This window comes from Pristiophorus japonicus, chromosome 8, assembly GCF_044704955.1.
Source record: "Pristiophorus japonicus isolate sPriJap1 chromosome 8, sPriJap1.hap1, whole genome shotgun sequence".
Taxonomy (NCBI): Eukaryota; Metazoa; Chordata; class Chondrichthyes; family Pristiophoridae; genus Pristiophorus; species Pristiophorus japonicus.
The window spans coordinates 216,570,614-216,580,977 of record NC_091984.1 but is presented as its reverse complement, the minus strand read 5'-3'; positions in this window follow the sequence as shown (position 1 = coordinate 216,580,977).

Sequence of the window (10,364 nt, the reverse complement as noted above, 5' to 3'; positions counted from 1 at the left end):
AAGTGATTTCTGAGCATGCTTAAGCTCGATCCTGGAGATCTGGCCATGCTCAGATTCATGCCCAAGACAATCGACCTGCAGCACAGTGGAGACTCTTAGAAAGAAACTCCAGGAAATTTGGGCTCAGGGATGTATACATTCTGACATTTTATCATGGAAGGCTTTGATTTGAATGCAATTGATTTCCAAACAGAAAATGGTCAGTTGGTAATCAAGAAGATTGTTTAATTTCAAACAAATAAAAGGATGACCATTGGCAGTATTTCACTTAAAGACCATAATAAATGGAAAAGTAAATCATGTAAAAGCTGGTGAAGCTCGTATATCCTTAAACTTTCCCATCCCCTAACCCTTTGTTGTTTAATCTGGGCAGTTATACTAATAAAAGGTGCAGAGCACCAGGGCCGGAATGATCCAGGGTTGGACATGTCTACAGTCATATTTAGTGGGACACATGCGGCAGACTATACGCGTGGTACAAAGCCCACATTAGCCCCCACGAAGATATGCTGCATCTTCAACTTCTATACAGTGCTTGAATTTAAAAAAAAAGAAAAAAATGTTTTTTAAGCTTTTGTTTATTGACTGAATCTTGTTAGTATTATATCAAACTGATGTATATATTCTAAAAAAAAAGGAGCATCCTATATACAGAATGTCTGACCTCTTCCCTCCCTCTCTCCCCTATCCACTTAACCCTCAGTCTTCAATCTGTATCTTTTGAAAAGGATTCTACTGTATTGTGTCACGGACGCAGCTGGATGTTTTTGGTGCCATGAACTCGGCTAAGCTGTCTTCAGTGTAAAAGTCGGAATCGGTGGGGGGGAAGGGACCAGAAAGACATGTTATGTTATTTATTGTGAACCTGTCCTTTCGACATCATTGTGACATTCTGACATTCCAAACTGAACTCTTGTCTGAATCATTACTGTGCATGTGGTCATGTTATTGCTTCTTTGCCCTTTCTGAGGTTTGCAGGTATTTCTATGTACTCGGGTGTGGCGATTGATCCCAGAAATATAAATGGACATTCTCTCTATTGTGTTCCTAACACAGATCAGGCTGCACACAGGGAGGTTAAAGTAACAGTGACCTCAGTCTTTAATAAGACACTCCAGAGTGAGGAACAGGCTTTAGGGGCCGGCTTATATACAGTGCTCCCAAGGGATGCTGGGATCCCTTGGGACATCAGGGGATGAGCTCCCTGGTGGCGGAACATGGGAGTGCATGCTTTACAGTTACACAACATCATTCCCCCCGCCTCAAAGTCAAAGTGAAAACTATTTACAAGGTGAGGAGGTAGGGAGCCTTTCTTTTCGTGGTGGACCGCCTCGGTGTGTTCTGGTGTGTTGGCTGTGCCCTCGCTGGCGTGGTATGTTGTTTGCCCTGCAGGGCTGCTAGGTGAGCCTGACCTTGCTGGGCGTGATGGGTTTGATTTCCTGGTCCGGCGTGGTGTCGTTGATCCTTTGGGTGTGTGTTGTGGGCTCGAAAAAGGTGGTGTCTGCTGTGGGTTGTTCAGGGCAGTCTGTGAACCGCAGCCTCGTTTGGTCCAGGTGCTTTCTGCAAATTTGTCCATTGTCGAGTTTGACTTCAAACACCCTACTCCCTTCTTTAGCTATCACCGTGCTCGCGATCCACTTGGGACCATGTCCATAGTTTAGCACATACACAGTCATTCAGATCAATTTCCTGTGATACAGTGGCGCGACCATCGTTTACATTTTGTTGCTGCCACCTGCTCTCTACCTGATCATGCAGGGTGGGGTGAACCAGCGAGAGTCTGGTTTGAAATGTCCTTTTCATGAGTAGCTCAGCCGGGGGCACCCCTGTGAGTAAGTAGGGTCTCGTGCGGTAGCTGAGCAGTATTCTGGACAGGTGGGTTTGGAGTGAGCCTTCTGTGACTTGTTTAAGGCTCTGATGGATTGTTTGCCCATTGGAGGCTGGTTTAAACGGGGCTGAGGTGACATGTTTGATCCCATTGTGGGTCATGAATTCTTTAAATTCGGCACTGTTGAAACATGGCCCATTGTCACTGACCAGCATGACAGGTAGGCCGTGGGTGGGAAACATGGCCCTCAGGCTTTCAATGTGGGGGTGGCAGTGCTTCCTGACATTATTTCACATTCAATCCATTTTGAAAAAGCATCCACCACCAACAGGAACATTTTACCGAGAAACGGGCCCGCATAGTCGACACATCCTCAGCCATGGTCTGGAGCGCCAGGACCACAAACTTAGTGGTGCCTCTCTGGGTGCGTTGCTCAACTGAGCACATACGCTGCATTGCTGTATACAGGACTCGAAGTCAGAGTCAATACCGGGCCACCACACGTGGGATCTGGCTATCACTTTCATCATTAGTATACCCGGGTGTGTGCTGTGAAGATCCGAGATAAACATCTCCATGCCCTCTTTTGGAAGCACTACACGGTTACCCCACAACAGGCAGTCTGTCTGAATGGACAGCTCGTACTTTCGCCGCTGGAATGGCTTGATTGGCTCTTGCATTTCAACCGGGATGCTGGCCCAGCTCCCATGCAGTGTACAGTGTTTTACTAGGGACAGCAGAGGATCTTGGCTGGTCCAAGTCCTAATCTGGCAGGCCGTGACAGGTGATTTATCATTCTTAAACGCTTCCATGACCATCAACAAGTCTGCGGGCTGCGCTACCATCAACAAGTTTGCACCATTTCCACCCCCATAGTGGGCAATGGTAGCCGACTGAGAGCATCAGCACAGTTCTCGGTGCCTGGCCTGTGGCGGATAGTATAGTTATATGCTGATAGCGTGAGTGCCCACCTTTGTATGCGGGCTGAGGCATTAGTATTTATCCCCTTGTTTTCAGCGAACAGGGATGAGGGGTTTGTGATCGGTTTGCAGCTCAAATTTGAGGCCAAACAGGTACTGATGCATTTTCTTTACCCCGATCACACACGCTAATGCCTCTTTCTCAATCATGCTGGAGGCCCCTCGGCCTTAGACAGGCTCCTGGAAGTGTAGGCGACAGGTTGCAACTTCCCGCAACGTTAGCTTATTGTAACACACACCCGACTCCGTACGACAACGCATCACATGCTAGCACAAGTCTTTTACACGGGTTATACAATACAAGCAGCTTGTTGGAGCATTACATTTTCTGGCTTTCTCAAAAGCAATTTTTTTTCCCCCATACCCAGTTCTCACCTTTGCGCAATAACACATGTAGGGACTTTAAAAGGGTGCTTAACCCCGGCCAGGAACGACCACAGCTCCGTGACGTTCTGTGGCCTGGGCGCATTCCTGATAGCCTCTGTCTTGGCGTCTGTGGGCCGAATGCCGTCCGCCGCGATCTTTCTCCCCAAAAACTCCTGTTGCCATGAAGATGCGTTTCGACCTCTTTAGCGACAGACCTACGTGATCCAGTCGCTGGAGGACCTCCTCCAGGTTTTGTAGGTGCTCGGCGGTGTCCCGGCCCGAGACCAATATGTCGTTTTCAAAGACCACCGTGTGTGGTACCATAAAATGCTCTCCATGTTTCTCTGGAAGATCGCTGCAGCCGACCGAATTCCAAACGCGCATTTGTTGTAGATGAATAGTCCCTTGTGTGTGTTGATGCAGGTGAGGCCCTTCGAAGACTCCTCCAGCTCCTGCCTCATGTAGGCCGAAGTCAGGTCAAGCTTGGTGAGCGTCTTGCCTCCTGCCAGTGTCGCAAATAGGTCGTCTGTCTTAGGTAGCGGGTATTGGTCCTGTAGCAAGAAATGACTAATAGTTACTTTATAATCGCCGCAAACCCTGACCGTGCCATCACTTTTGAGTACTGGAACAATCGGGCTGGCCCACTCGCTGAATTCCACTGGGGAGATGATGCCCTTGCGTTGCAGCCTGTCCAGCTCGATTTCCACACTCTCCCTCATCATGTGAGGTTCCGCTCGCACCTTGGGGTGAGTGGGTCGTGCCTCTGGGACCAAGTGGATCAGCACCTTCGCCCCGGAAAAGTTTCCAATGCCTGGCTCAAAAAGGGAAGGAAATTTGTTAAGAACCTGGGTACATGAGGCCTCATCGACATGTGATAGCGCTCGGATGTCATCCCAGTTCCAGTGGATTTTGCCCAGCCAGCTCCTCCCAAGCAGTGTGGGGCCATCTCCCGGAACAGTCCAGAGTGGCAGTTCGTGCACCGTGCCCTCGTAGGTGACCTTGACCATGGCGCTGCCCAGGACATTGATAAGGTCTTTGGTGTATGTTCTCAGTTTTGTGTGGATGGGCCTCAGGGCTGGTCTGAATGCCTTGTTGCACCACAGTGTCTCAAACATCTTTTTACTCATGATGGATTGGCTAGCGCCAGTGTCCAGTTCCATGGCTATGGGTAAGCCATTCAATTTTACGTTTAGCATTCTAGGTGGACATTTCATCGAAAATGTGTGCACCCCGTGTACTTCAGCATCTGCCTCCTCTCTCTCGGGCTCGAAATTGCTTTGATCCTCCATGGACCGATCTTCCTCTGCTACGTGGTGGTTAGCAGGTTTTACAGAGCTTGCAGCTCGTTTGCAAGCTCGTTGGAGGTGCCCCATTATTCCACAGCACTTGCAAACATATCCTTTGAAATGGCATGAATAGGCTGAATGGAAGCCTCCACAACACCAACAAGGTGTGAATTGCCTTGCATTCATCGTTTGTTGGGGACTCTTGAGTCATCTGGGTCACCTGAGGCCTGCTGGCAGTTGCAGACTCGTACATTTCTGCTCGCAAACACAGTTCCAGTTAATTTATGAACATTGCTAGCACTTGTGTGCTGAGAGATTTATTTGGTGTTATCACTGGTGGACATAAATGCCTGTGCTATCGCAATGGTCTTACTGAGGGTCGGTGTCTCTGCAGTCAAAAGTTTTCGTAGGATGGTCTCGTGGCCAATGCCCAGTACAAAACAGTCTCTGAGCATTTGCTCCAGGTAGCCATCAAACTCACATTGTCCTGCAAGTCGCCTTAGCTCGGCGACGTAGCTCGCCACTTCCTGACCTTCAGATCGCTGGCACGTGTAGAACCAATACCTCGCCATTAGCATGCTCTCCCTTGGATTAAGATGCTCTCGAATCAGTGTACACAACTCCTCATATGACTTATCCGTGGGTTTTACCGGAGCCAGAAGATTCTTCATGAGGCTGTAGGTCGGTGCCCCGCAGACTGTGAGGAGGACCGCTCTCCTTTTTGCAGCGCTTCCTTCTCTGTCCAGCTCATTGGCTACAAAGTACTGGTCAAGCCGTTCGACATAGGCTTCCCAGTCCTCACCCTCCGAGAACTTCTCCAGGATGCCCACAGTTTGCTGCATCTTTGCCTTGGATTTGTATTCTCTTCGCCAGTTATTGTGTTCCTAACACAGATGAGGCTGCACACAGGGAGGTTAAAGTAACAGTAACCTCAGTCTTTAATAAGATACTCTAGAGTGAGGAACAGGCCTTGGGGGCCGGCTTATATACTGGGATCCCTTGGGACTTTAGGGGATGAGTTCCCTGGTGGCGGAACATGGGAGTGCATGCTTAACAGATGCACAACACTCTCCTGGTGGAATAGTTAATAAAGGCAGCATACACAGGAACAGGAGTAAGCCATTCAGCCCCTCGAGCCTGTTCTTTCATTCAGTGAGATCATGGCTGATTTGTATCCTAACTCCATCCACCCGCCTTGGCTCCATATCCCCTAATACCCCTGGCTAGCAAAAATCTATCCATCTCAGAATTAAAATTATTAATTGAGCTAGCATCTACTGCTTTTTATGAGGGAAAATTTCATACTTCTACCACACTTTGTGAAGAAGTGTTTCCTAACTTCTCTCCTGAAGACTGAACAGTAAATCAGTTTCCTGTCTGCAGAATAATCGAATCTGAGCCAGAGTTGGCAGTTGAGGCACTGCAATTGGCCTGAAATGAAAACCGCTATTCATTGCTATTCAGTGACCACCTTGATACCAGATGTGTGGGCGTCAGGAGAACAGACTTGAGCTTGATTGTGTTTCCTCCTGCTCTGTCGGCTCACATGTGAAGAATGGTCACTTGGGCAAGGCACTAGTGGGCTATTGGCCCCAAATGGAACCATATCCCAGCAAGAGTCAACTCTTTTTCAGGAGAGGAGAGGAGAGTGGAAGAAAATCATCTATTCTTCCAATGTGAAACATGGCATTTATTATAACAGTGGCTACTTCTTCCTAGCTGCCTAGAGTGCCATACAATGGGAGTATTAATAACATTTGGATTTATAAAGCACCTTATCACATTGAAATACCTCAAAGCACTTTACCAAGTTGATTACTGTTGGAGTGCCGTGACTTGTAAGATTGCACTTATGGTTTGGTGTACAGATTTAGAGCAGCATTCCTTCACATTCATGCAGTGATTGAAGTTGGGCAACAATAATCCTACCACCACCTCACAGGAATGTAATACTTCAAAATGATGGCATGGGTGCATTTGGAGAAAAGTGAGGGCCTATCTAAATGGCACAATGGACAATGGTAAAGTACTCTCCCTCTGTTTTATTTCATTTAAGCAGCCTCACACTTATCCCATAAACAGAATGGCTGCTGGAATCTGTGTTATTTCACTTGTTACTCAGAACTCGCTCGACATTTACTGTCAAGATTTATAGATTATTCTGAGAATTCTACTTATCCCTGCTGCTGTGCTTGCGGTTTGCACAGTCAAAGCTCTCCACAATATTCCATTTCAGGATCTGCCAACACAAGGACCTTGACGAGGGGATTTACATATTACACGATTTATCACGACACCATGTCATTTATTTAAATTTTTCAGCAGAATATGGTTGAAAATCCCATTTCGCCATATTCCACATTAGCACTATTGCTCCACATTAACTTTTGTTCCGTTTTGTATAATTCAGGTGAATTATTTATTTTCTTTTACAGCTAGTGTGACTGTTCTTGTACACAAAGGGAAGATACTGATCGAGAAGCGATATCAGGATTTTTATTTCCCATTGACACTCTAAATGGACTTGACATGTACAAGCTTTTGAAAGAAATATCAGTGAATGTTATTTACAGTTCTGAATGTATCAGCGAGCACTCTGTGGGAATACATTATTCTGAACACTGCAGCGGGAGACTGGAACTGTGCATCTTTTAAATTGTAATTTCAATTTATTATATCTGGCATAACTCATAAGTTTCGAAATGCAGATCAATAGTTTTATAAGTGAAAATGGACAGTATCTCTATCTCTATAAAATTTTACAATGATTAACAAATATTTCTCAGATCCCCTCTAATAATAGCAGCATGAGAACTGTTTGTTTGCAGATGAGCAGTCTGCAATCTAAGCTACCAACAGTATTTAAAGATCAGATCATTAAATAATTGTGCAGCTCACATAAATGAGGTGCTGCCTTTCCTAACTGTATGCCATATAGCCAAGTATGTGAAATCCTACCTAACACTATAAGGTCTGTGAAGGCCAAAACTGCACAGGCAGGCAGTATTAAAGGTACTGAATTGAAGTTTACAGCGTGAGTTTAAAGAATATGCATGGGAGGAATCAAAGAAATTTCAACACAGAGGGCCATCTGGCTCATCATCCCTATGCAGGTGCTAGTTCCACATCAGATTTAATTCCAGTGTGTGTGGAGAATAGCAGCTACATACCTACACCCTATTACTCATTTGCACATCATGTGGGGGGTTGAACATCATCCAGTTAATGCAACTTCCAGCAACCAAAGAGGGCCTGGGGCTGGAGTCGTATGCAAGGTGGGAATGAGTGCATCATGCCTGCAATGATGCTCCAGGAGCACCTGCCCCAGTTTGCCAGCCAGAATGTTAGAGTGGTGCCAGCACAGAGGAGGCCCAGCAAGGGCTGAAAGAAACTCCTGTTCTTCACAGCACTAAGCTGCTGAGAGTTCTGCTGAGGCCTTTTAAGGGTGGAATTCCCAGGACCGTTTGGAAACTTCCCCCAGACGGTCCCTTGATGTGGACGAGGGGGATGGGGGTGGAAATACACCCACAACCTCCTGTAAGATTTCTAAATCTCTGGCATTAAATTGACAGCGAGACTGATTCTTTTAAAATACTTTGGAATAGTTTATTAAACACACACACACGCACAAACAGCAGTCCTCAGCTATCCTACCGATTACTTAGTTACAACGGATACAATGGTGTTACAATTTTAAAAAGGTATACGTCACTTCCCTCTGGCAAAGCACACTGCCTGTTCCTTTGTCCATAGAAAGAGGTTCTGCCTTTGGCCATGTGCTTAAGAAAAGAGACAGAGCAATCTTTGTCTTGAGTTTTTATACCTCTTACGGCCATTGTTTCTCAGGATTGGGTATTATTTCCAGGGTCGTTCCTGATTGGCTTCTCCTCATACATGTGTCTGTCTGGAGGGCCGGTGCCACTCCTTGATTAGGTTAATGGCTTTCCAATAAACATCTTTTCTAGTTTGTTGAGTTTCAAAGCCATGCTGACATGAACTTGGGGGAAGTCATCCATTTTGTTTCTTTTAACACTGCAGCCTTTCCATATAATCTACACTTTTAACATGTATATACATATACAGAATCAATTTTATCATTACTAAACACTTTTATTCTTACACCCCAACCCTATTGGAATTTAAAAGGTTAGTACAAAGGAGGCAAAATCACAGGATAACCATGTTCCATCCAATATTTATGCCCCCACAGGTGGAAACAGAAAATAGGTGCAGGAGTAGGCCATTCGGCCCTTTGAGCCTGCACCACCATTCAATATGATCATGCAACTTCAGTACCCCATTCCTGCTTTCTCTCCATTCCCCTTTAGCCGTAAGGGTCGCATCTAACTCCCTTTTGAATTTATCTAACGAACTGGCCTCTACAACTTTCAGTGGTAGAGAATTCCACAGGTTCACAATTCTCTGAGTGAAGAAGTTTCTCCTCATCTCAGTCCTAAATGGCTTACCCCTTAAACTGTGACCCCTAGTTCTGGACTTCCCCAACATCGGGAATATTCTTCCTGCATCTCATCTGTCCAATTCTGTCAGAATTTTAGATGTTTCTATGCGATCCCCTCTCATTCTTCTAAATTTCAGTGAATATAAGCCTAGTCGATCCAGTCTTTTTTCATATGTCAGTCCTGCCATCCCGGGAATCAGTCTGTTGAACCTTCGCTGCACTCCCTCAATAGCAAGAATGTCCTTCCTCAGATTAGGAGACCAAAACTATACACAATATTCAAGGTGTGGCCTCACCAAGGCCTTGTACAACTGCAGTAAGACCTCCCTGCTCCTAGACTCAAATCCTCTCGCTATGAAGGCCAACATGCCATTTGCCGTCTTCACCGCATGCTGTACCTGCATGTCAACTTTCAATGACTGATGTACCATGACACCCAGGTCTCGTTGCACCTCCCCTTTTCCTAATCTGTCACCATTCAGATAATATTCTGCCTTCCTGTTTTTGCACCAAAGTGGATAACCTCACCTTTATCTACATTATACTGCATCTGCCATGCATTTGCCCACTCACCTAACCTGTCCAAGTCACCCTGCAACCTCTTAGCATCCTCCACCCAGCTTAGTGTCATCTGCAAACTTGGAGAGATTGCATTCAATTCCTTTGTCTAAATCATTAATGTATATTGTAAATAGATGGGGTCCCAGCACTGAACCTTGCGGTATCCCACTAGTCACTGCCTGCCATTCTGAAAAAGACCCGTTTATTCCTACTCTTTGCTTCCTGTCTGCCAACCAGTTCTCTATCCACGTCAATACATTACCCCAATACCATGTGTTTTAATTTTGCACACTAATCTCTTGTGTGGGACCTTGTCAAAAGCCTTTTGAAAGTCCAAATACACCACATCCACTGGTTCTCCTTTGTCCACTCTACTAGTTACATCCTCAAAAAATTCTAGAAGATTTGTCATGCTGTTTGCTCTCTTTAGCCCCAGGAACTTTGGGGCTTCTCTTTTTAAAATAATTTTTGCCGATCTCTTAATTACGCACCATCCCAAAGTGAATGCTGAAGTACACCGACACTCTGAAACCAGGCTGCCATGGGAAGAATTCCTATTTTTTTGCTACCTCCCAGTTGTGAAATACCCTCCTCTTACTGTTGGATGCCGATTTATTATGTGGAAAGTTCCAGGCACAAACACGTCCAATGGAACTTTCTGATCTATTTCTGCCTGTCATTTTCTGTAATGAGAAACAGAACATGAGGGAATTCTGCAATGAGCTAGCCAGATATTAGCACCCACAGCACAAATGTTTATTAACAGCATCTATTTGAATCCAGCCCAGATTAAAGTCTCTTCTCAGCTATCCTCAAGAGTTTAGGCAATATCTACTGGGCTTGGTCCACAACACAAAACAATTCAGCACAAATTACCGCTAAAT